The sequence below is a fragment of the Balaenoptera physalus genome (assembly GCF_965194825.1).
Source record: "Balaenoptera physalus genome assembly, chromosome: 4".
Lineage (NCBI taxonomy): Eukaryota > Metazoa > Chordata > Mammalia > Artiodactyla > Balaenopteridae > Balaenoptera > Balaenoptera physalus.
The window spans coordinates 1,512,133-1,539,343 of NC_138891.1; the positions used below are offsets into that span (position 1 = coordinate 1,512,133).

General features: G+C 47.1%; 1 protein-coding gene across 5 annotated transcripts in view; it reads right to left on the reverse strand.

Annotated features, from left to right (window-relative positions):
• The window catches only part of RARB (retinoic acid receptor beta), a 460,352-nt gene that overhangs the window by 45,894 nt on the left and 387,247 nt on the right, over positions 1-27,211 (reverse strand). The window lies entirely within an intron of this gene.

Genomic DNA, 27,211 nt, shown 5'->3' on the forward strand with positions numbered 1-27,211 from the left:
TGCTCCTTGCCCTTGGCTTTGAAATGCAAAGGTGGGAGAAATTCCAAGCCAGTGTGAAAATTCAAACTCCAAATCTTCCGGTCACAGACCAGCTTCCCAAATCGGGACCATGGCCTGTGAGCTGGTCTCTTCTCTTTAACAGGAACTATCACGGTCACGGCCAGCCCCATCCCTTCGGGGAGGGAGGGTGTCTTCCCCGGGCTGTGTCAAGTGCTAGACATGCATTGTCTCTCACCCTAACTGGATGGAGATACTATGAGTCCCCAGTCTGCACAGGAGGAAACAGAGGCTAAATGCCACGTAGCTGCCAGAGCTCAAACCCAGTTCTAGCTCCAAACCACAAGCCGCTCATCAAAGAATTCTCGAAACGGTTTCCTTTAAAGAAAAGATTAGTGTTAATAACAAGAATGCAACGAGGACTATAATTAAGGAAGTTTTCTCCTTGGCCTTGGCTTCCCTGAATGCCATCGAGGGGTGACTCGCAGGCCACACGTGTGATTAAAAGAAAATGTGAAAAATGAAACAGCAGAACTAACCTCCCCCTGCCCGCCTCGTCCACCTCAGCGCGTGAAGTGGTGGCCGGAATCATGGCCAACTTCACCCTCCCCGAGTGAACAGTGTCTCAATACAAACAGATCAGCTCAAATTGTCTTCGTCTGGGAAGGATTGCTGACATCCTACTGAGTTCACAAAAATCCTCCTCCTGGCCTACAACACTTTAATTCCCAGGTACTTATTTCTGCAGAGCCTCATCTGGAAAAGAAAGCAAGGCGTCGTCACCATTCCCGGCACGGCTCAGAGCCACATGCTCGATGTTTGACGCAAACAGAACTGAGTTTCTATCCCCGGGAAGCTTCAGCTAAGCAATCAGAAAAAAAAAAAAAAACCGCAACAAGCCCAAGAAGTAACACACGCCGTTCCTGCCGCCCCACTCTGCTCCTCTGCCCTCCCTTCTCTCTCCACTAAACCCACACCCAACAGCGTGCTTTCCTCTCCTTTTCGTAAAAAAGCCATCCGAGAATGCTTTCTGGGGAGAGGAAAGCAGGGCCTGGAAGAGAAAGCGGTGCAGGGTCCCAACTCAGACGTCCAAGAAACATCAGAGGACGTGCAGGGAAGTTGCGGCTGCCTGCGAGCAACTAAAGGTGATCTTGAACTTTAGAGCACGTCCTGAGCGCCCATTCTGTCGCGGGCACTGCTCTAGGTGCTGGGGAGGTAACAGTGTGTAAAGCGATGTCCCCGGCTTCTGGGAGTTTCTTTTCTTGGGAAAGGTGGACAATGACCAAACCCACGTACAGTGTCCCATCGGGTAATGACGGCGTTACGAGCAAGGGCACGCGGGGGAGAGGAGCAGGCCGGGCACCGGGGATGCGGCAAGGTCTCCGCGATGGGGTGATTCTGGGGAGTGAGCTGGAAGCCGTGATGGAGCAGGTCCTCTAAACAACTGGGGGCAGGGTTTCCCTGGTGGCGCTGTGGTTAGGAGTCTGCCTGCCAATGCAGGGGACACGGGTTCGAGCCCTGGTCTGGGAAGATCCCACATGCCACGGAGCAGCTGAGCCCGTGAGCCACAACTACTGAGCCTGCGCGTCTGGAGCGTGTGCTCCGCAACAAGAGAGGCCGCGATAGTGAGAGGCCCGCGCACCGCGATGAAGAGTGGCCCCCACTTGCCGCAACTAGGGGAAGCCCTCGCACAGAAACGAAGACGCAACACAGCCAAAAATAAATAAATAAATAAATACATTTTAAAAAGAACTGGGGGCAGAAAGGATCGCATATATTGGGGCAAAAGAGCTTCTCCTAAATTAAAGACACAAGCTAGATGAGCTATGTGCTGACTCACTCGCAAAACGCCAGACAGTAAATATCGTAGATTTTGCAGGACTCACAGTCTCTGTGGCCACCACTGTGCCATCACGAGGCAAAAGAGGCTCTGTGCACGGAAGGGCACGGCTGTGTTCCAACAGAACTTCACCATAACAGGCTGTGTCGGGACTTGGCCCACGGGCTGTAGTCTGCAGACTCGTACTCTAAAAAATGTCCTTGATCTGTAAGAAGTTGTTTGTAGAGTAAATCCAAATGAGGGAAGAAGGTATTTTTTGGTTGGTTTTTTGATTTTTTTTGGCCGCGCTGCACGGCTTGCGGGATCCTAGTTCCCCAACCAGGGATTGAACCCGGGCCCTCGGCAGTGAAAGCGCCAGGTCCTAACCACCGGACCGCCAGGGAAGTCCCAGGAAGAAAGTATTTTTAACAGAAAAGAAATGACTTAACGCCCACTCTCCTGTGTTTGTTCTTCCCTTTTATTTCAGTGATCAGGCAACAGAGTGGACGTCAATTGTTTTTCCTGCCCAGCACCAAAGCCCTGCCCCCTCCAACAGATGTTCTTCTGGGGACTCCTCCACCCCCGCCCCTGACTGTGGCCTGCAGTCCGTCCAGACCCTGGTGGAGAGCTAGAGGGTCTCCTAGAGCGCACACAGAATAAAGGGTCGTCACCCCAAGAGCAGCGGGGGAGAGAGGAGGAGAGGGAGGAGTGGGAGGTTGGCCAGGGAAAACCCTCGCAGGGGAAGGAACATCTGAGCGGATAGCAGTGAACCAGGAGGACATTCCAGGCTTTGGGGAAGCGTGAGCAAAGACCTTGGGGGCAGAAAGACTCAGGGACTCGAGGTCGTGGTGTTCTGAGGTGCTGTAGGGATGTGATGGGAGTTCCGTTTCTCACAAGACATCTTAACGAAGCTTGGCCTGGAAACCCACCGGGGTGTAGTGACAGCCAACCACCATGCCTAGAAGTGCATTCAACAGGCAGTGCTGCAAAGGCCTCTGGACGCAGACGTTTGTCACGAGAGGGAGCACGGACACCCGAGACGTGATCAACGTGGTGTATTCGCTGCTCTGGAATCTGATGAAGCAACACCGCAGATGGCTTTGGGGGGCGGGGGGAAAGAGGGGTTCTCCTTCCGAAGTCCTTATTCTTCCTTAATACATACGTATTCAAAGTTTCTCCAAAGTCATTGCATTCCCCTCTGCTTCTTTGGAAGGTGTCAAAAAGGGAGTCGCATTCTTCCATCTGTAAATATTTCCGGCTCCTTTTTTTCCATAACTTTTTCTCACACCCTTGCTTCAGTTTAGAGGGGCGAGGTTCTGTCTCCTTCTTGCAGATTTTAGTAGGGAGAGAAGTCAAGGGTGAGAAGGGACCTGAAAACCTGTTAGCTGGACCACACTGAGCGAGACGGTGACCCTCCTGTACTCAAAGCAGAGCCAGCCGCCCTGGAAACGTCCAGAACACGAGCAGGGAGGTCACCCTGGCCTAACCAGCTCTAACCAGCCACCGAGACGAGGCTGTCCCCTCCTCCTTTCCACTGATGACCAGGTCCCTTCCAGCAGGGGCCAGCAGCCCTCCCACCTAAGCCACGCCCCGACCCCAGACATTTCCACCGTCTTGAGACACATGTGGCATAACTTTGCACACAGATGAGGTGGGCCGGACCCTAAGCTAGAAAGGAATCCTGGACTCTAAAGTCATATTCTTCTTATTAATTCCACCGGATCCCCTGCCCGGCCTGTTCCCCCACTTACCCCGTCATCTTTCGACTGAATTCAGGAAATTGCACAATGATTGTGCTGCTCCGGGAGCTGCCATGTTTAATCACGTGGACTTTTGCTACCAGGCACCTTAACTGCACAGGGGCCCTTGGTCACCTATGACTGTCAGCTTGACCCTCTTATCCCAGGGCTCTCGCTGGTAGCCACTTTATGTAAAAACAGGGAAAGGTCAGTAAGTTATGGCACTTTCTTAGGATGTGTCCGGACTTAAAAAAAAATAGCAACAATTATGAAACGCGGTATTAAAAAGTGCCTTGAGCTAACTAACTTCAAAAAGAGAAATGCTGGTGAACGGGGACGGGGCTTCTCTTCCCTGAGGACTACCGCCGGCTCCCAGATTTACAAGGAGGAGATGGAGGGCCTGCTGGAACTTGACGCAGCTGCACCCTGGGGTCCCCACGAGGTCTCTCTGGCAGCCCATTTAAAGGACTCCCTGCTCCTGGGAGCAACCCTAGCCTTCTTCTGACTCTTCATGTCTCCTGAGATTCGGGCCCAAGCCCTCCACCACCAAGTACATACATCCAGGAGGCTCAAGTTCCCACCTCTGGCCCTGACTTCCCCTAAGCATCAGACGTGCACACCTCACTGCCCCCTAGACACCTCTCGACCCCTCACACTGATCCTCTCCTAAGAGGGGCCCCTCCAGCTGCCCTTACACGGCTCCTTCCCTTTGGTGCTGCCAGCTCAGCGACTGGACCCACCACCCATCCAGGGGCCCTCTCCCAGTGACAGAGGCAGACCTGTCCTTCTCTCTCCCTCATCCTGTGTACCTGCCAAGGTAGCTCCGCCTGCCTGCATCCTTTCTGTGAACGATGTTTTGCAGACAATGGCTCATCTGCGAAAGGTAGGCAAATCCACTATAATACAATAAAAAGTAAAGTAGAAATAGCACTGTTAGAGCTAAAACAGGCTGTCTGTTTCCACAGAGGTCTCCTGACTCATTCTCTCTCGCTGGGTAAAACATTCAGTGAAGCGCTCAGGGAACCTTAGGTCCTCACTACGGCACATCACTGAAGGTCTCTCCTTTCATCCTCAGTACCCTGCTAAGACCCTGTCCCTAAAGCCTTCGATGATGAATTTTCTCATTAATTTTTCAGGCCATGACCTCCTCAAGCCCTTAAGACAGACACACAGACAGACAGACAGACACACACACACACACACACAACATATGCACATACTCTCACTCCCTTTCCTGAGGCTCCAGGAAAGTGCAGGATGGTAAGCCAGCCATTTTTCAACCGTGTAGACAGCTTTTACTGCCAACGACCTTAACTGCAAAGGGGCCCTTGGTCTCTCAAACCACCTGATTTAAGCAGCAAGTGTTCCCAGACTAACCCCACCTTATTCTGGGTACTGTGAGAGAGGACCCCCTCCCTATGCCTGGAATATTTCCAAATATCAGGAAATGACTTTGAACATGTGTCCTGAATGGAGACCTAGGAGGTTTACAGCTGCAAAGGGACCTTACTGATCACCCAGAATCAGTCTCTGGAGCTCTTGCTTACGGCATAGGTCACAAGCGCTGGGGGAGAGCTGGGTCACATCTCGACTCTGGCTCAGGAGTTGCATAAATTCGGGCAATTTCCCTGGCCTCTCTCAGTGTCAGTTACCATGACCAGTAAGGAATGGTACTCATCTAACAGAGGCTATGAAAAGGTTCAGCGCTCGATTAACGGTACCACACTTTGTGACTTTCTTTTTTGCTCATGGCCCCTCACACAGTTCAGAGCAATTATCTTCTCCCTACGGCTGAATTTCTCCACCCTCTGAATTTCCGGCATGTTCCGTCATATCTCATAGTGGGACAGCTGGATTCCACATCATCCCTCTCAACCGGCTTTGGATAATGTTCTGTTCTATATGACTTCCCTCTGAAGATGAGGTGCGCAGAACAAAAAACAATCATGTTCCAAGATGTGCTCTGACCGGCCACAAACACAGAGAGCTCTGGTGGTCTTCCGGGATCTGATTCACCCAAGATCTCAGGAGGAAGGCGCGCCTGTGGCCTTCACCCCTCCGCGCTGTCTGCCCAGCCATCCTCCCACTGCGACCTCACGGCACTGCGTCCTCATGGCTCTGCCTCAGGACGCCTCACCTCTGTGGAGGACATCTCATCTGGACCCGCCCGTCATTTGCTCTACTGAGGATCTGCAGGAAGCCTCAGCCCTTCTGAAGTTCTCATTCTGCCAGGTTCACCTCCAGGACCAATTTTAGGCGGGGAGCCTTCTGTCTAAGGCCTCTCCCTTTAGTTTAAACTTCTTGAAGCCTGACAGCCCCTGTGGCCTCCCCTGCCCTACCTGGGACCCCTCACAGAGAGGCCAGCATGAAAGGGGAGACCCCAGAGGTGCCACTGCTTGCTGGGTGGCCAGGTGTGACAGCGCGTCACACACGCCAGACCATCTGACCAAACCTCAAGCCATAGCAGAGGGACCCGCCATCCCTACCCAGATGCCAACATGACTGTAGTTGGTTAGAAGGCACAAATATAAAGAGCACAGCTTATTCCTAAAGAAGTGAGTAGGCCTTAAAAAAAAACAAAAAAAAAGAAAGAAAGAAACCAAAGGAAACACAGTCAGGTAAGTATTAGGCTCTAAATACAGAGTCAAACCTCCTCCAAATTATAGATACCCTGTGGCTCACCCTGAAACATCCATAATGTCAGCTGCTGCTTCAGTGGATATTGGAAAAATATTTAGAACTAAAATATGGTATTTCTCCAGGGGGTGTATATCAAAAATGGAGAGAAAGCAGCAATTACTAGGGAAACTCAATAAATAACTTGGCTACCTGTCACTTTTCTCCAGGTACACTAATAACATATATTAGAAGGATTCAAATCTTGCTGTTTCCTCCCAAGAATTTTCTTTTTTTTTTTTTTTTCCGGCCAAGTCTGGTGAAGTTCCATTCAGATCATGGGCAGGAAAAAAATAACCTATATAATGCAGTCAGTGATTCAGAGTGTACCTCACATTTAAAGGAATGGGCTTCACAGATGTAGAAAACAAACTTATGGTTACCAAGGGGGAAAGGGGGGGAGGGATAAACTGGGAGATTGGGATTGACATATACACACTACTATATATAAAATAGATAACAAACAAGGACCTACTGTATAGCACAGGGAACTCTACTCAATATTCTGTAATACTCTATATGGGAAAAGAATCTAAAAAAGAGTGGATATATGTATATGTATAACTGAATCACTTTGCTGTACACCTGAAACTAACACAACATTGTGAAATCAACTATACTCCAATAAAAATGAATTTTAAAAAAAGATCCCATTTACAATAAAAAAATGTTTTCCTATTAAATCAAAAAATAAACAATAAAGGAATGGGTGTGCCTAAGACTTTCTCTCGGTGCTGCTTATAATTCAGGGACTCTGAATGCCAGTCTTCCTGTATTATTCATTCCATAATTGCTGGGTTTTATTAGAAATATGATCTATTATAACCTTGAATAGAGTACATTAAATGACATTGAAAATTAGATTATTCTGATTATCAGAGAAGTGAGAGCTGTGCTAAACATTTGTAAGACTGATAATCCATCAGGGTATCCATCTGAGTGTAATAAAAATCAATCTGGAGTCAGTGTGTTTAAATCTAATTTTTTAAGCATGACATTTTCCTCAGAGTTTCTTTCTAAAATGTCACCATCTTCTACGATGCTGATTGATTCTGTCTCTTGGGAGAAGCACTCACTCCAATTACTTCATCCACTGCACACAAACCAGAGTCCACTTAAAAAAAAGCAAAATGAATCGCAGCAAGGACAACGTATTTCCAGGGGCGGGGCACAGATATATGTCACTCAAGCTAGAAAATCACCCATCTTCAGCTCAGACAGATAAAATATGCTACTTAGATCACACGTGGCTCTTTACTTTCTTCCAATGGAAATTAGGAATCTCCATATTGGGTTTTTATTTCACCTGAGAAAAAAGAGGAAAAGATTCTGGCTTATGTAAAAAACATGATTCTGCTCACATCTTTTCAGAGAAAGAAAAAAAAAAAAAAGGTACAACTGTTAATTTACCCTTGCTTCCACCCTCCCCCCAGTCCTTCTTTCTTTCCTTTCTTCCATCCACCCATCTCTTAACACATTGGTCCATCAATCGACAATTACTGAATTCCAACTGAGGTCACCAGGAGACTGGCTGACTGGGGACTCTTTCTCTCTTGAGGACATTCACATGGTACAAGGTGAGGAGGAGGGCTACTGAGGTGACATCTAAGGGGAACTTCCTGAGCTGACCCGACATTCCGTACTCTGGAATGACTGTCCACTAACTCAGCTTGGCCCCCGAGAATGGCACACGTGAATACTGACTTTACGGAATATTGGTATTTTCCTGGCAATGGTAGGGGAAGGGCGAAGATGACATTTATTGAGCGTTTGCCATGACGCAGAACTTGACATCCATCACTCCCTAAATCCTCAGGGGTGGGGGCCCCTCTGCTCCCGGGCCCTGGGTTTCCCGAGCAGGTGGCTGGGCAGTGACCCTCGGTTTTCTCCCCACGTCTCCTTCTTGTTTTCCCAGGAGGAGGGACCTGTCTTAGTGCGTCTTCAGGGCAGAAGCCCTTCTGGGCCTTCTCTGCCTCTGCCCGCCTCCCCACCTCGCTGCAGAAAAGGGCACCTGCCCTGCTCTCCACACCGTGGAAGCTCCCAGGGGCGGGCTGTGCCTGGGAGGAGGCCTTCGGGTATCAGTGCTGCCCGGGACACGGCAGGGAAGCTCAGGTGATTCGGGGGTGAAGTTCAGGAAGCCACGAACCACCGAGGCTGCACACAGCAAGTTGCATCTTCCAATAAGCAAATGGCTCTAAAAATTAATTCATACCCGTAGGGAAGGACATCACACTGCTATCAAAAAGCATCTCTTCAAAGACTATTTAATGACATGGTAAAATATTCACAATGGGAAACTTAACTAAAAAAGGAAAGTCAGAAAAACTGGAATACACACATATTGAAAAAAGAGCAGAATAAAGTAAATCAAAATATTCATAGGACTTATATCTGGGACATGAGATTCATTGTGATTTAGATCTTCTTTATAAATTTCAGTCCTTCCCAAATCATCTGCAATGAGCTACTGTTGCTTCCATTATTTTTTAAAATGTCATTGTTCTGTTTTTTCTTTTCAAAGGAAGTAGCTTTTCTCTAACACTAAGAAGGTTCTCGGACTGTAAGGCGACTCTCAGAGCATGTTACTGACACGGTGATCTTCTTCTAATTCCTGCAGCTACTTCTCAACTGATTACTGCAAACTCCCATCACCACCAGCACCGCCTCACCGCTCCCACCGGTCAGAGCGCTACCGTCTCTCACCTGGTTCCCTTCTGTGGCCTCCTGAGCTCTCTCTGCTTCTGCCCTGACCCCCGATAGTATAGTCTGAACATAACAACCATGTTGGACCTATTAAAACCCAAGTATGTCCCCTTTCTGCCCGAACACTTGACAGCCTCCTATCAAACTTGGAGTGAGAGCAGAAGTCTGGACAAAGCCCCTGGGCCTCTCTGATTCCATCTCCTGTCTTATGCCTGCTTGTTTATGCCCTTCTTTTTCTTTTTCACTTTTTCTTTTTTTTTTAATTTCTTTATTTCTTGGCCGTGCTGTGTGGCATGTGGGATCTTAGTTCCCTGACCAGGGATTGAACCTGCACCCCCTGCATTGGAAACACGGAGTCTTAACCACTGGACTGCCAGGAAAGTCCCTATTTAGGCCCCTCTTGACAACTGGCTTCCTTCTTGGCCCTCAAACACACTGGGGAATGCCCGCACCCCAGGGCCTTTGCACGAGCTGTTCCCTCCGCCTGGACCCCCTCCTCCAGATACCCTGGCTGCTCTCTCCCTCGCCTCCATCCAGGCTTTACTGAACCGTCACGCTCTCACGAGGCCTGCCCTGACTACTTCATCAAGAACTGCAGCCCCCATCTCCAGCAGTCCTAGTCCCCGCCCCAGTTCGGTCTCCTTATTTGTCTTTTTAATTATCTTTCTCTCCCCAAAGAATGTAAACTCCTGGAGGGCAGGGATTTTAGGAATTCGTCACATGCAATCACCAGCACCCAGAACAGTGCCGGGGCATCCAGGGCCTGGGACAAGTCTTTGAAGGTTCTGGAAGGGGGGCTGAGTGCTGGGCAGGGGTGACAGGCACTGCCCCTGGTAGGTGGGCTCACAGATACCTGTGTTGGAGCTGTGCTGGCGGTGAGGGGATGGAGGGGCACCTGTCCAATAAGAAAGCCCTGACCCCAGGGCCGCACTGCTTCCCCATCTTCACCAGCTACTCGGAACGATGCCAAATGTGCACAGGCCCAGGAGGCTGAGGGTGAGGCCGTGTGAGCATCTGATCACTGGCTGGGCCTGCGGAGAATCGTGCATTCCAATCACAGGGTGTTAAACCCCCCTTAACCCAGTTCTCCTGCAGCATCTGCTTCGGGAGAGGACACAAGAGCAAACCGTGGCAGGGAAGAGGCCTGGCCCTAGCAGAGGCCAAGCCTCTTGGGGCATCTTTAGAGGTGACGGGGACTAAGCAGACAAAAGAAGGCTCCCTTGGTGTTTAGGCGCGCCATCCCTGCGTTCCTCCTTAAGAGGAAAGTGTGGAGGTATGTCCGTTGGGAGATGTACAGAGAATTAGAAGAATTCCCTAAACTCTCAGACCCTAGTTCTTGAAATCAGCAGGTCAGGTGAATTGAATACAGCTATGACGACCGCAGATTCTGCCACAGGCTGCTGTTCAGTTTAGGACAAAAATCTAAATATTGCAGAGAGAGTCCATAAAGAACGGCATTTGGCAATGCTCCGGCAAGGTAGCAGCCCCTTGGAGACACGGCCCGAAATGTATAATCACTGAAGCAGCAGTTTGGGGATGATCACATCAAACAAGTCAGGAAACTAACTTCCTCCGCTTCCCAAATTCTAGGTACGCACTTATGCAATTTACCAGGAGGGGGAGGGAGAGGAGGGGGAAGGGGGGAGGGGGAGGGGGGAGGGGAGGGGGAGGGGGAGGGGGGAGGGGAGGGGGAGGGGGAGGGGGAGGGGAGGGGGAAGGGGAGAGCTCTTTGGTTTTCAACTAAACATCTCTGAGTGTGAACAGGAGCCTAAGGCACTAGAGGAACTAACTTCCTTAATCTTCCAGGTAACGATTGGTTTTCGGTGAAGACAGCTGCTAAATTAGGTATTGGTCAACTGGTTTCCCAGAGTGTCCACACAATATGAGAATCTTAATAAAGAGAAAAAGCTACATTCTTTTTTTTTTAACGCTACTTTCTTTTAAAAGAAAAAAAAAAAAGAGTATCTTTTAAAAAAAAGCCACATAGGCTCACTGCACAGAATTTGGAAAATAATGAACTCTGCAAAGAAGAAAATACAAATTATAATTAACCCATGTCCCAGAAACAAGCCCTGTTAATATTTTATTTTTCTCTGCTCCTTTTCATGCATTTATATATATATATATATATATATATATATATATTTTATTATAGATCATAGAATATCCAAATTTTCTAATCTTGTTTTTCATTTATATTTAACAGTGTGGATATTTCCCTGCATTGTGAAAAAACTGCTTTCAATGGTGGCATAATGTTCCTGCCTATGGGTGTGAATTAATTTTTTATACCTATTTTTAAAGACATTTTAAATTAATTAATTAATTAATTAATTAATTTGGTTGTGTCGGGTCTTAGTTGCTGCAGATGGGCTCCTCAGTTGTGGCATGCATGTGGGATCTAGTTCCCTGGCCAGGGTTCGGTCTTTCTAATGGTGGCTTTCTGGGCAAATGGTCCACAAGGAGGCCTCCTTCCAGCCTCCCAGGGCCCCTCAGTTCCGGATCTTTTCCAAACCTGGTTCTCCAGCCTCCAGTCTATTCTGGGGGCCCCCAGTAGGTTTCTAATTAATTCCTCTTTGCTTAAGTTGGCCAAGTCGGTTTCTTGTAACCAAACAACCCTGACTGATGGATACCTGCAGAAAATTCTGGGGAGTAAAAAAGAAAACTGGGGAAATAGTCAAGGTGAAAGAGTTAGGGAAAAACAGGAGAGCCATTCTTAGCTGGTCTAAATGCAAACAGAGCATGGGAGAGAAAAAGAATTATAAAGAAAACTCCTGTTATTGCTAACGTGTCATCTCAAACCCCACGCTCACGGAATGCAGGCACCTGCTCATCCAGAACAGCCATCACTATTCTCTCCATCGATGGTGACATTTGTTGTCTCTCTAAAGATTAAGTTTCCAGTCAACGGACGAATGGTCAAAATTTCCAAGATTACATAATTTTTTTTCTCGGCTCAGGAACAGAAATGTAATGATTTCAGCAGCATCTCTGTCCTCTCTGTCCTCCTGTTACGTCTCTGACCTGTCTCCTCCCTGTTCCTGTGACTCACCCTGTTCCAGATGCACTGGCCTCTTTGCTGGTCCCTGACCACAACGGGGCCTTTGCACTTGCAGGTTCTCACACCTGGGATGCCCTTTCTACAGCTATCCATGGGCTGTTACTCTCCCCCCTACGCCACCTAAAACAGCAAACACTCCAAACCCCACTGCCTGCTCGAGGTTCCCTCTTTCCTGTGCCTCTTTGATTTTCCTCACTAGCATTTCTCACTAATTTACTTAGCATAGACTTTATTTATCTATGCATTGTCTGTCTCCTCCCACTAGAATGCCATCTCTCTGAGGGCAGGGATTTCTGTCTGGATGCCCAGTGCCTAGGAAGTTGTGTGGCACACAGCAGGCAGCCAACAAATGTTCGTGGAATGGATAAACAAATGAATCTGGCTGAATGTGGATGAAAGGTTCCTTACGTGCTACCTTGCAGAGAGGCATCGGGTACCATCAGAAAAGCCCTGCTTTGGGACTTCCCTGGTGGTCCAGTGGTTAGGACACGCCCACTCTCACTGCCGATGGCCCACGTTTGATCTCTGGTCAGGGAACTAAAATCCCAGAAGCTGCGCGGTGCAGCCTAACCATCACCATCATTATAAAAGAAAAGCCCTGCTTTCACTTCACAGGTGCATATCTGGGTCCAGCCCATGTCAAAAGCGAGTGTCTAGCTTGGAAGCGTGGAAGTTTCACCCTGTACCAGCTAAGACTCTCTTAGAGAAACGTCTTCTATTTCGTTGGCCCCAACACAAAACCCCTTGTTCTGGCATTTTATGCCTGTGTGTTCGATGAATGTAGCTTAGTGATTAAAGATTACCAGTAAGTAGTCGAAGACCACGTATATCTTTGGCCAGTATAAATACCCTCAGTTCCTGTGGCAAAACGCTTTGTTCCATGGATTAAAGACCAAATCCTGGTAGCTTAAAGGAGAAGGCAGCAGGCTTCAGCGACGCTACAAAAAGGAAGATGGTGGCAGCGAGCAGGCAGCCCAATGTCCCGTCCACGTAAAGAGTTTGAAAAAGGTTTTGTAGCCATTGTTTTAATAGTCTAAAAGTGAGATGGAAAACGCGGGCTGCAAGCCACAACCCTCTTCTCTCACGCCCACGGCAGATGTCGCTAATGGATTTATGGCTCTTTCTCACTGAACTGAACCTGAATACGGCCTCAGAATCCTTCTCAACCCAGTGATCCGAGCAGATCCCAGCAGCCACTGCCTACTGATCAGCCTTAGCATAGAAAGTAAAACCTCCTTGCCAGCCCTGACCTCTATGATAAAAGGCTTAAGCTATACTTCTTTCTTTTTCCCTCCCTCCCTTCCTCTCTTCCTTTCTTTCTTCCTTCCTTCTTCAGATGATAATTTATTTGACAAACACGAGCTAAGTCAGAAACGAAAAGACTGGAGGAGAAACTGCCACCTTCCCCCAAGCGCACGGCAGAGCCCCGGTCTGGTACCCGGCGCTGGACAAAGAGGGGCCCAGGCGTCTGTGGAGGAAGGGGCCAGACAACCATTCTGTGGCCTCCTTGTTTGTTCCACACTCTTCCTGTGACCCTTACCAGGGTCTCAGCTACTGTCCTTTGTGTGGTCCAGGAGACTGGGCCAAATTAGATGAGTAGAGGAGATTTACAGAAGCATCACGGCCATAGTAAGAATAAGGGCTCAGATTTGGGGCCAATGAAATGGAAAGCAACTCCCTGAAGTTCCAGGGTCTCGGCCGTGTAAGGGGACATGTTGGTGATTCCAAGCTAAGCCTTCCTCTGGGATCCACCTGTTCACCTGCGAGGTCCAGATAGGACTTTTCCGCAAGGTGAGCTCTGGTCGAATGTGCCTCTAGACAGAACTAGACGCGCTCATGCATCCACCACACATGTGCCAGGCACTGTTCCAGGCACCGGGGGGAAAGCCGTGACCCAAAAGATGGAAACCTATGCCGCTGTGCATGTTTCCAGCTGCAGCGGGGTCAGCATGGAAGCTGGAAGCGTGGCCAGAGAGAGCAGGAGAGGACGGTGAGGGTTCGCTGCACGGGGTGAGGGAAGACATCGCCACGAAGGGTGGTCGTGAGAGCTGGAAGCGGCCGGGAGGTGAGGAGCACGGGCAGGGATTCAGGACCAGCGGGGGCCGGATCCATGGATTTATTAACACAGGGCAGGGTCAGCAAACTGATTCCTGTAAAGAACCAGAGGGTAAATATTTCAGGGTTTGGGGCCACCTAGTCTCTGTCACAATGACTCAAGTCTGTGGTTGATTTGGGAAAACAGCCACAGACCATCAGCAGAAACAAATGGGTGCAGCCGTTCCAATAAAACTTAATGTATAAATCCAGGTGACCCGCTGGATTTGGCCCACTGGCTGCAGTTTGCTGACCTCTGAATCAGGTCATTCATCAACTTGGAAGAAGCGGTTTCTCTTCTGTCTGTAGGGTGGTTGGGGGAGAGGCCAGGATGCGAGGCGTCCGCAAGTGAGTGGGTCGTAAGTCAGGCATCCCCAGAGGAGGTGGGTTCCACGAGGAACTCAACTCCAGCCAACATGAGGAGGGGTGATTTCTTTCTTCTCTCTTTAATCTTTTCTATTACTACTGCTCTTAATTGCAGACGTGCAGACATGTTTATCATCACGTGTGAACCGATCACGTGAATGACTGTCCCCCACTCCACTTCCATCCCGGCCCTCTGAGGCTACCCTCATACGATGTCTGCTGTGGTCCTAGGACGCAGTGGCCACGCCGTCAGAGGCTGGGATGTGGGGATAATCAGATGTGCCATCTGCACGGTATGGAAACCGATGGCACAAAGGTCACAGCAAAGAGACCTCTTTCATCAACACTTCTTACAGGGAAGGAGGATTAGGGACGCAGCTAAAACCAATGAAGCGTCCAGCTGGGGAGCTCGCTGATATCCTCCGAATCTCCAGTCCCCAGCTAGCTGGAACCTGGTTAACTGGCTAACCTTACCCTGATGTGTGGACCGGACAGCTGGTGCCCAGACACTGAGCCTCCAGAGCAAATTAACTGGGATGATGAAAAGGCCTAAACCGTTTTCCTTCCACTGAGTATGATTTCTTCTGAAATAAATGACAGGATTAAAATCCTGAAGCAGCTAGGACAGAATTCCCCTGGTTGGCTGGATGGACGCTTGGTTGGATGGTGGGTGAAAGAAGGAATCAATCGATGAATAAATTAGTGGGTCAATATATAGAACAACTTCCCAAATGAAGGTGTTCACATTAAAGAGACGTAGCATTTTTATCTAGTACGAGAAAGCGATGAGATACGGCCACAAAATCAGTAATACGGTCTTAGTTGTCATGATAAGAAATACAGTGTGTGGACTGAGGGAGATGGTCATTTTCCTATATCCTGGAGAGACCACTTTTGGAGTGCCAGGATCATTTTGGGGGGCCACTGACTAAAGAATGCAGAGAGTGGAGGTGAGCAGGACAGGAAGATGGAGGGTGGGGTATGGAAGCCAGACCACACCAGGAAGAAGATTTAGAAGTGGCACAGTGCCTATGACCAAATCCTAGGACTTAGTATGATGAAGAGGTAGACCTGAGGCCAACAGGTAAGACTTAGCGAGGGAGAGGTGGGCCCGACATGAAAAAGGACTTTCTAACGGTCGCTGCTGACCCCCAAACAGAATGCTGTCCGCCACGATGCATCCCTCCCACGGTAGACGGGCTGCCCACTGGGCAGGTCAATGCCAAGGGCTACACGGCCCCCTGGGGTCTCTTCCAAACCTTAAGCTTCTGTGCAGCTATGATCCTTCAATTGCTTTGGAAAACACAGGGAACTGGCCCATCTGTTGGGGTCTCTATGGTTTTCTGAATTAGGAGAACTCAGATGTTGTCAAAGGGCATCTGTTCATAGATCATTCAAGGTTGACTGTCCACAGAGATCCTTCCTTAAGAAAAAAACCTTAGGCAAGAATATCGGCAGCTGAGCTTGCTCTGTGATTAGCAGAGTGGTATCTTAGGAAACGGCTGGCTTCAGGTAAGAAGCACTAGATGGAGACACAGGTGACAGGCCAGACGTCTTCACCTCTCCGAGCCTGGGTGTATTTACCTGTAAAATGGGGCTTAGTATGTAATCCCTGTGCCCATCACAAAACTGGGGACCGCATGACATGGGATGGTGGATGCTATAACAACCGTTTTCCCCAAGCTCTCTGTGGGAAAGGACCAGGATTTTTGTTTGTTTTGTCCACTTCTAATCCATAATAGACAAATACTTGTATAAAATACAATACAGATGAAACACTAGAAAAATGAAACACTGCTTGGATGTAACAGCAGTGTCAAATTGCTCAGAGTTTCTCAATGTCTGTCTCACTTTTTAATTTTATTGAAGTATAGTTGATTTACAAGGTTGTGTTAATCTCTGCTGTATAGCAAAGTGATTCAGTTATATATATATATATATATATATATATACATTCCTTTTCATATTCTTTTCCATTATGGTTTATCCCAGGATATTGAATCTAGTTCCCTGTGCTTTACAGGCTGTTCCTCACTTCTGTCCATACCTACCTTTCCCATCTGGTAACAGTTCATCGGCCAGCTCTGGTCCACAGACCAGACTTTGAGTAACTCTAAAATGTTAAAAAAGTATTATTCTAAAGCAGCATTAATGTGAAAACATTAAAACATCACAGTCATAACACATCTAAAACCTTGATGAGAAGATAATGGTGTGGGGTTTCCCTGGTGGCACAGTGGTTGAGAGTCTGCCTGCCAATGCAGGGGACGCGGGTTCGAGCCCTGGTCTGGGAGGATCCCACATGCCGCGGAGCAACTAGGCCCGTGAGCCACAACTACTGAGCCTGCGCGTCTGGAGCCTGTGCTCTGCAACAAGAGAGGCCGCGACGGTGAGAGGCCCGCGCACCGCGATGAAGAGTGGCCCCCACTTGCCGCTACTGGAGGAAGCCCTCGCACGGAAACGAAGACCCAACACAGCCAAAAATTTAAAAATATATATAAAAATAAATAAATAAATAAAAGAGACTTCCCTAAAATTAAAAAAAAAAAAAAAGAAGAAGATAATGGTGTTTAGCAACCAAATGGATCCCTTTCTCTCTTGATAATCAGTTTGGGTTTGATGATCTTTACTGGGCCAGATGATGGGAATAATAAGGAAATTCTGCAATCACGAAGGGGGTCTGGGACCCCCCTTTCTGTCAGGCACATTCCAGCTTTCCTGGACGTTGATGCAGCGGCACTGCAATCTCACTTCAAGTCCTTTCACAATCAAAGAGGCTGGATTCATTTAGTGTCTGACAAAACAGTCAAAAAGACAGACACTTTCTACCAGGAACCACCATTTATAAAAAAAAGAAGGGTTTTCGTTGTTGATTTTCAATCTAAGCGATTACCTGGAGGCCTCTGAAAACTGCCTGAGAACATGCCCCAGACACATGGGACTTTGTTTCTATAAAGCATTGAGGCAGCAGTTTGCACAGAGTTAACTCAAGAAAACAACACTTTCTACTTGGATAAACTGACCTAGATTCTCTGACTTTCATGCAGAAACAGAACTGGCGGGTTGCAATCTCGGGAGCCGTCCGTGAGAGCGAAGGGGTGGGTGACCAGGGTTGGGGGCAAGTCCCGCTCGAAGAACTGCAAGAGGGTCCCTTCTGATCGTGGTTATGACTTTCATCCCCACTTCATGAGCTGAAAGGGTCTGTTCTAGGCTTTCAAGAAGGGGTTCGTAAGTCAAATGACATCACCGTTCAAGCCTGGGCCAACAGAAGAGGCCCTCTTGATAAAAGAGCTCAGAAACAGGGACTTCCCTGGCAGCCCAGGAGTTAAGACTCTGAGCTTCAACAGAAAGGGGCATGGGTTTGATCCCTGGTCGGGGAACTAAGATCCCGCGTGCCCTGTGGCTAAATAAATAAATAAATAAATGCATAGGATGGGGAGTTATAGCTCAAAAAAAAGGAGCTCAGAAACACACACTGGCCCACAGTCCTCTCATTCATGAGCATCTGCATGATATGGTAGCATGAGGTTAGGAACGAACAGCACTACAGCCAAACAGCCCCAAAGAGCCTCGTGTCTACATCTGCAATACGGGGTTATAACATCTGCCACGTAAAGGAATAAGCTGTGAACATCGGATCAGTCCATGCATAGTACTGGGAATGCAGACTGTGATCAATAACCCACGTGTGTGCTCACACCCACCCACACACACACGCACACGCGCGTGCGCACACACACACACACACACACACACACACACACACGGAGTTCCAGCCCACTCAGAGCCTCTGCAAGCACACGACCAAACTTGACCTGCAGGGGAAGCCGATCTCAGGGGAAGAACTACACACAGTTGAAATAATTTACAAGAACATACAGTCCCATTACTCAATTAGCTTGGCATGAGTTTAAAGCACTCGATGGCCTTTCCAGATGCTTCTTGCTTTCAGCCGCTCTTCCGTTAACAGGCCTCTCTCCTTTCCACTAGGGCCAAGCCGCACACTCCACTCCCCCTGCCCCTGAGGGTTTGGGGTCTCTTCCTGACTTCGTTCCAGGCCACCCCCCCAACCTCCAATGGCAGCAGCCCCTCCCCAGCGGGCTGCAGAGGGTCCTGAGTCAGCGCTTCCCTCCGGGGGCTCCCTGGGGAAGCCCTTGGGGAGTTTTGCTCTTGATTCTGGGAATGCAGTCTCTTACTCAATTTTCTGAACTGGATCTGCCATCTTGTTCAGTACAACATGGGTTTATTTTCTTTCTCAATCCAAAATTTCACTGGAAAACTCCCCAACTTTCTTTTTCTAGGGCTTCTAAAGTTCTTGTTTCACGGTCACGCTCTTCCCCTCCCTCCCAGCGGCTCATAAAACTCGGATGGTAACTCCCCACCATCACCTCACAAACCTCACCCCTTACACCTCATCCACCAATCAGTTTCGGAGATGCTATTTCTTCCCGAAATACCCAGCCACATTTGTTCAGAACAGCAACACTTCTGCATTTTATTTTTCTTTGCAGTTTAGCTATACCAAACTAAATTCCCCATACGCTGGGCCAGAGCCCAGAGATAAAAAACCTTTGATTATTTTTGTTTTGATATCACAAATGTTATTAACTAGTTTTGCACTCGCCTTTGTGAGGAAGGGTTTGACTTGGAATATTTTTCCATCCTCCAAATGTCTCAATTCCATTTTGTCTTTTACCCCGTCGTGGGCTTCGCTATAAACCGGCCGTGTGGTTGGAATGAATTGGCATCATCTAACTTCCACCGAAGCTCCCAGGTGGAAGAGAATGGACCCGCCAAGCCGTCCTGGGCATTTAAACTTTAGAATTCCACATTCCCCGGGGATGTCGCAGGGCAGGTGTCAGGAGCTCTAGACCTGGATTCTGCAGCCACAGCTGCTGGCCTGCTTTTGTCCTGACCAGCTGTGTGACTGCAGCAAAGACACAACCACTCTAAAATGAGATGAGATGCTTTTTCGTGCTCCCATCAACCCTAACACTTGGGTGAAACAGCAGGTAGGAGAAAAAGATAGTTTTGTGTCGTGAGTGGGGAGGGTGCATGCCCCGGGGCCCTGGGGTCCCTGTCAGCATTTTCAGGAGGTTCTCCCTTGGCTGACACTGCTGGCCAGCTGCTCCGGCGCCCCGCACTCTTTAAGGACTTCTATACATAACTCATTTCTTTTGCACAGCAACCTAGTGAGGTTGGAATTCCTATTCTCCCACTTTACAGACAAGGACGCAGAGGCATGGAGAGCTTATTTGCCCAAGGTCACAGCCAGAGGCCGTCCTCACAGCAGACAATGGCGACCTCTCTGCCATCAGCCCAAGCTTCCAGAGCCACTTGGATGCTGGGCCGTTTCTTCCATGTTTTTGGCAAGCATTCGGAAGATGGCTTAGGCTTCGGAGGAACGGTGCTGCATCCTGAAGGAGGGGTCTTTGCAGGACTAACTGGGCACCCCAGGCCCCGCCCAGAGACAGAAGCAGGGACCTCTTCACGCAAGGACTCTTTACAGAAAACAAAACACAAACCTGAAACACGGTTAACGTGTTTGTTTATAACATTTTCTTTGAAAAGAAATATGGTCTCTGACAAGAAAAAGTCTGCATCCAAGCAGGTATGCTCGGCAAACACTGTGCCAAGGGGGCCCAGGAAAGCCACTGCTAAGGGCCCTGGTTGTGTGCTGACAACCAGACACTGAGTGGAAGGGGAAAGTGTGGTGTTCCCATAGGATCTGTGAAGCAGGGACCTTTCTCTGCTTTTACTTATAGTATAAAAACAAGTATAAAATCCTTAAAGAACTAAAAATAGAGTTACCATATGATCCTGCAATCCCGCTCCTGGGCATATATCCAGAGAAAACTCTAATTCAAAAAGATACGTGCACCCCTATGTTCACTGCAGCACTATTTACAATAGCCAAGACATGGAAGCAACCTAAATGTCTATCCACAGAGGAGTGGATAAAGAAGATGTGGTACATACATACAACGGAATATTACTCAGCCATAAAAAAGAATGAAATAATGCCATTTGCAGCAACATGGATGGACCTAGAGATTATCATGCTAAGTGAAGTAACTCAGAGAAAGACAAATACCATATATCACTTGTACATGGAATCTCAAAAAATAATACAAATGAACTTATTTTCAAAACAGAAATAGACTTACAGACATTGAAAACAAACTTATGGTTACCAAAAGCGAAAGGGGGAGGACAAACTAGGAGTTTGGGATTAACAGATACACACTACTATATATAAAATAGATAAGTAACAAGGACCTACTGTATAGCACAGGGAACTATATTCCATATCTTATAATAACCTATAATGAAATGAATATATATATAAATGAATCACTTTGTTGTACACCTGAAACACTGTAAATCAACTATACTTTAGTTAAAAAAAGAGAAAAAAACCCAAGTTTAAGAACCTGAGTACTCCTCAGATTCAGAAAGGGTAACTGAAGACCCATTAATAATAACAGTGCTATTGATAATAACTAACATTTATTGAGTTGACTACTTACAATGAACCAGGTACACAGAACCTAAGTGCTGCACATAGATTCCCATCCATCCTTCTTGACCTTCAAGGTAGGTATTATTGTACTCTAATTTTACAAATGCTCAAGGTTTCACGGCCAGCAAATGGTGAAGCTGGGTTTCCACCTCACATGGACTGAATCTTTCTTTTTGATGATGGGTTATGAAAGGATAAACTGAACCCTTAATACTGTAAGAAGTTAGAGCTGAGTTAATGAAACATAATCTGGGGGTTTCTTCAGGTGGCACACAGTGAAAAGCATGTATTAAATTTGGATACACGGGAGACACGAGGAAGGACTTAAGTTTGATTCCACGGAGGAATTCTGAGAAGCCCCAGAAGAGCACGGAGGACTTGGCAGAGTCAGTGTCACCACCACGAGAGAGGAACCCAGGGTTTAATTTGAGATCAATTCAGAAGAGGTAAAGTGTTAGAAAGTAAGGCATTTAATTTTGCCCAGGAGTTCATATTTCTTTAAATCGTGCTCCCAATTATGTAACTTAATAACTTTCAAATTAGACAGTACCTGCTTTTAACTCAAACTTTGTAACTGGTGTTCTTATTCATTTAGCACTGTCTACTAGAGTCCTATGGGTTACTTTTTGCTCCTTCTATCAGATCATTTTATGATTTCTGCTAATGAGTGAGCAGAATCAAACCAACAAAGGAGAAACCTAGATACATCATTTGCAAAGGAAGTACTTGCTTTATTTGCTGGCATATAAAATGCAATCTCCCCTCCCCCTGCTCACCAATAAAACATATCCAAACATTACCCTGCATTCCATGTCCTTTTTTTTTTAAATAAATTTATTTATATTTATTTATTTATTTTCAGCTGGGTTGGGTCTTTGTTGCTGCGTGCCGGCTTTCTCTAGTTGTGGTAAGCGGGGGCTACTCTTCATTGCAGTGTGTGGGCTTCTCATTGTGGTGGCTTCTCTTGTTGCAGAGCACGGGCTCTAGGCGTGCAGGCTTCAGTAGTTGTGGCACACGGGCTTAGCTGCTCCGCGGCATGTGGGATCTTCCTGGACCAGGGCTTGAACCCGTGTCCCCTGCATTGGCAGGTGGATTCTTAACCACTGCCCCACCAGGGAAGCCCTCCATGTCCTTCTACTTCTCATGGAAAACCAAAAGCACAAGATGTAAAATAAGAAACTATTCTATCCTCTTGTGAAATAACAAGCCACAAGCCAGGCAGCACAGTAGGCATTAAGTTTGGTCCATTATCTTAATCTTTTAGATTTACTTTACTACTATTATAATCTTTCCATTATTTCCTGATACCAATATATTATTTACTTTAACTGTGGGGATTTCTTATTCAAGGTTAGTAAAACAACTATGTATCCAGAACTTGATACATCTTATTGAGTTGTGGTCTAGAGCATATTATGTTTATGTAAACACAATAATGTTCCCCCCTATAAAACCACATTATAAGTATGTTCAATACGTCAATATTTATAAAAATAGAGCTTTTTGTTAGTGTACACTGACATGGCCTTTGCAATGAATGCATTAGATTTAAAAGTGGAGGTAGCCTCTGTAGCATTTTTAGCAAGTATTATTCTTTCATAAAGAATCTCTTTTGATTCCTCAATACCTGTCAACTCATTAGCTGCACTGAAGGGAACCCTGGCTGTGTATGAAAGGAAATCTGGCAGACCTCAGTACTGCCTGCCACCTGGTGTCAGCATGCTGAAATTGCAAGCACAGGACTCAGGCAGGTTCAGCGCTAGACATGGAGAGGCTGGCCTTGAGAGTGAACTTTAAGTGTCCTGGAGAGCAAAGCTTCTCTTTGCAAAACACTTCATCACATTCCCTGGGAGGAATTCCCTCATCTTGTGGCTCAGTGCCTGGGCCACTTGCCACCAAGAATGAAGGTAAATTCTCACTTTGGAGACAGTTATAGGAAGCCTCTTAGGGCTCTAGCCATTTGGAGCGTGTTCTTAATTATCTGAGAGCTGGATCTTTAGCCCTTCTTCCTGGATCTTAGCCCAAGAGCATCTACTAACCAAATCAGTTGGTCAAGTGTATTCACATAGTATATGGCAGATTTCAAACACACATTGCTCTTGGGAGGCAATGTGCTACACACATAAAATAAATTGTCACCAGAGAAACTACCACAAGCCTCTAAGTGCTCTCTCCTCTTTCACTTTAGGGAAACAGTATCATAAATAGAAGACATTTCTTTTAAAATAAAAAATACTACTTGTTTTTGAACAGTTCCTCTCTCCTTGTTACCCACCCCACCCCTGCCTCTGCTGTTAATAACCATCTGATCTGACATTTAAGCAGGAAGAAAATGAAGCCACATGATTTAAAAAGCATGTGTTTACGACTTGCCATGTTTAAGCACTGCTGAATAAATGTATATTGAAAACATATTTCAAGTGAGAAGCCATAATAAGGGGTTTGGAGATATTCAATATTACTCCATTAATTCATAGCACACCAAAATTATGGAATATGTAGACTTTCTAGATGTAAATTACAATCCATGACTCGGTGAGAGCCCTTTGCTGCTCTCCCCGCAAACAGCATTACACTCTTCAGGCAAATTGACACAAAATAGAATAAATTATGTCAAAAGCTATATAGAACCATTATTTCAGCCTTAAACACTTCATTAAAACAAAACAGCTCAAAATCTCCCCTCCCCACTCCTACCTTCCAGCCTGTGTGGAAACGAACTTAAGTCCAAAGATCCCGAACAATGTAGCTTTCTACATTTTTCTGGGTGGGAAGATTATTTTTACCAACAACACTAAATCCAGATTTTGCTCCAGTCCCTCCGGCAAGACCCTGAGGGAAAGGACACTGAGCTCTCCTCTGCTCTCTCTCGAATTCCTACCTGGCAGAAGATTCCTGACATACAATTTTTATAATTTGTAGGTCAAGAAAGTGGTTTTCTTTTTTTCTTTGTGTCTGTACCTTTTTCTTCTTCTTATAAAAATCTATCAAAATCGAAAACAGAAAGTTGAGTGAGTCTGGATGAAGTAGGGATGGATGGGGACTTTCCTGCAAGGAGCCTTGGGGTTTCTCTGTAGAATCCTTCAGAAAACACGTTGGAAAGTTCCTGAACTATCATTAAAGGACCCCATTTAGTTACTCAGTACCATGACTTCACTACATTCAGATTTCCAGAAACCAACGCAAGTTATAACCGACAACTGTTGGTGCCCCGTGTATGTATATGTACCCCCTTGGCCTTGACTTTTCCAGTGTATTCTGACCCAACCTCCAACTGCCAACACTTGCATCTCTCTGAACGACGGCTTTCCTTGGCCCCGGAGTGCGCGCGTACACAGGTCCTGGGAATTGAGTTCCCCCAAGGGCAACCCTCACCCGAAGACTAACACTTGTCGGGGCAGGACTCCAAGGCTCACGTTTTCTGGTCCCCAGCATGGAATCCACCGGCACACAGGGCAGCTACCTTGATGACACGCTCTTATTGCTGTTTTTCTCTTCCCTATCTCCCTCCACTTCCCGCCGGTATTTCCAGAGATTATCCAAAAAAAACAAAAAACTGTATGCACTCAAATCAGGGTCTGCTTCTCATGCGACTCATGTCAGGGTCTGTGCACAAACGAAGACAACAGTCCACCTGATGAGATCCTGAACACAGGAGGAAGCATTTGCTGTCATTCTGTTAAACTGCAGTGGAGAATTTTATTCGTTCTTTGCCACGTGTGGTAGGAAGAATCATGCCCCTGACCCACCTCCCCAAAATGTCTACATGCTAATCCCCAGAACGTGTGAATACGTTAAATTACACGGGGGAATTCAGGCTGCTAATCAACTGACCTTCAAACACGGAGACTAGCCTGGATTATCCAGGTGGACCAATGTGATCACCAGGGTCCTTTAAATGAGGAAGAGGGGGCAGAAGAGCTAGAATCACAGGGACGATATGAGAAAGACACGACCAACCACTGCTGGCTTTGAAGACAGAAAAGGGCCAGGAGTCAAGGAATGCAGGCAGCCTCTAGGAGCTGGAAACGACTGGGAAATGTATTCTCTCGCAGAGACTGCAGAAGGAGAAAGCCCTGCCAGGCACCCTGACTGGAGCCCAGCGAGACCCATTTCAGACATCGAGCCTCCAGGGCATTTTTGGAGGGAACTTCATCCCCAGTGCATTTCTCCCCATTACTCGTCCTCCTACAGAATCAAAGAGGATGCCTGCACCTCAACAAAACTGCACAAATCTTTGCTGAACCTCTATTAAGTACCAGACCACGTGTTGGAACGTAGGCCGCTTCCAGCCCAGGGTGATACAGAGCAGCCCACAGGTGACCACAGTTCAGCAAGGCCAGCACGTGGAGGAGGAGGACAGGCAGTGGGGGCCATGAGCCCAGGACAGGGGCGGCAGGCAGGGGTCAGGGCACGAAGCACCGTCGTCCCACGAACGGTCTGACGCTCACCCGAGGAGAATGGCAAACCACTGAGGGGTTTTAAAAACTGCTTTTTTCAGTAGACTGAGTAGCTAGGAAAGGAAACGAATTACATATAAAGTATGAAGAAATCACAATATAATAAACACACCTGTGTGCCTACTGTACACTTTTTTTAACAAGTGGTTTTTCAATTGAGCTATAGTTTATATACTCCAAAATTCACCGTTTTTTTACATGAATGACTACACATTTTTACACAAACGCGTAGTCATGTAAACACCATCTAAGATCAAGATATAGAATAGTTCCACCGTCCTCCCCCCAAATTTCCATCACGTACTTCTAAGCCCAAGGACACCCTGGGAGCCTCTCAGGTGCCCCTCCCCATTCCGTTCCCATCTCCTCATCCTTCAGAAATAACCCTACTCTACATTGTGTGTTTATCATTTCCTTGGTTTCTTTTTAAATTTTACCACATTTCCATCCATAAAGAAAAGGTTGTTTTGTCTTGCGTGTTTTGAAATGTATATAAATGCAAACGTTCATATTTTTGGTGACTTAATCCTATGTGAGGATGAAACCTGAGATGCATCTGTATTCTCAGCTAGACAATTTCATTGTTGTTATTTATGTGTTCTACTGTTGTTGAAATCTGAATGGTTTCCAGCATTTTGCTATTATTTTCTATTGACGTACAGTTGATTGACAATATCATGTTAGTTTCAGGTGTACAGCAAAGTGATTCAGTTTTATATCTATATCTATATATATACACACACACACGTACATACATATCTTCTTCAGATTCTCTTCCCTTATAGGTTATTACAAGATATTGAGTGTAATTCCCTGTGCTACACAGTAGGACCTTGTTGTTTATGTATTTTATATATAGTAGTGTGTGTATGTTAACCCCAAACTCTAAATTTATCCCTCCCCTCCCATTTTGCTATTTTGAATAGCGTTGCTAAGAACATTCTTGCACACATTTTTGTAGTAGGAAATATATATATACACACACTAGGGATTTACAAACATACAGAGAGAGAGAGAGAGAATTGTTACTGGGTCTCAGATATCCCAATATCCTTCACCTGTGATTAAGCAGATGCCACTTAACCAAATAATGCTAAATTCATTTTTAAATGTGTTGCAACCAGCCCCCCTCCTGTGAATAATATTCCAATTACTTCTCATCTCATCATCCTGTGGAACCATTTTCAGCAGGAGAGTCATGATTGACCTGTTTTTTGGCTTCAGAAAGACCACGGTGACCAAGAGAAAATACTAGAGAACGACGCGGCTGACAAACGTGAAGGACAGAAAACTCTACGGTGAAGAGATTAGATCATTGCTAATGAGGTGGGTCTTCATGTGTCCATTTTAAGAAGAAAGCCTGCCTTCTAAGAGTTGCTGGCTCCCTTAGGGAGGGGTTGGGCTAGGTTATTCTACGTGGCAGGACCCCCGCCTCCCCAGCAGGGGGAGATGAAGGCCCAGAGGTGAGGGGCGCTCACAGGAGGAGGACAGGGAGAGACGGGTCTGTCTGATGGACTGGGGTGGCCAGGGCGGAACCGTGGGGCAGGGAGCCAGCCCGCCCCTCCCCCAGCCCTTCTCCAGACAAAACTAAGCTGGAAGGAGCCTGCCTTGGAGTCCAGTGCCCACCCTACGCCAAGCTGCCTCCGGGACCCGGGCACGGCCCCCTCGACCTCGGGGTGTCAGTGGACCAGTTCAAAGCAATCTGACCAACACCCTGAGCCCCACGTCGGCCAGGCCCTTCCTCCAGGACCTCCATCCCCTCCTTTCTCCACA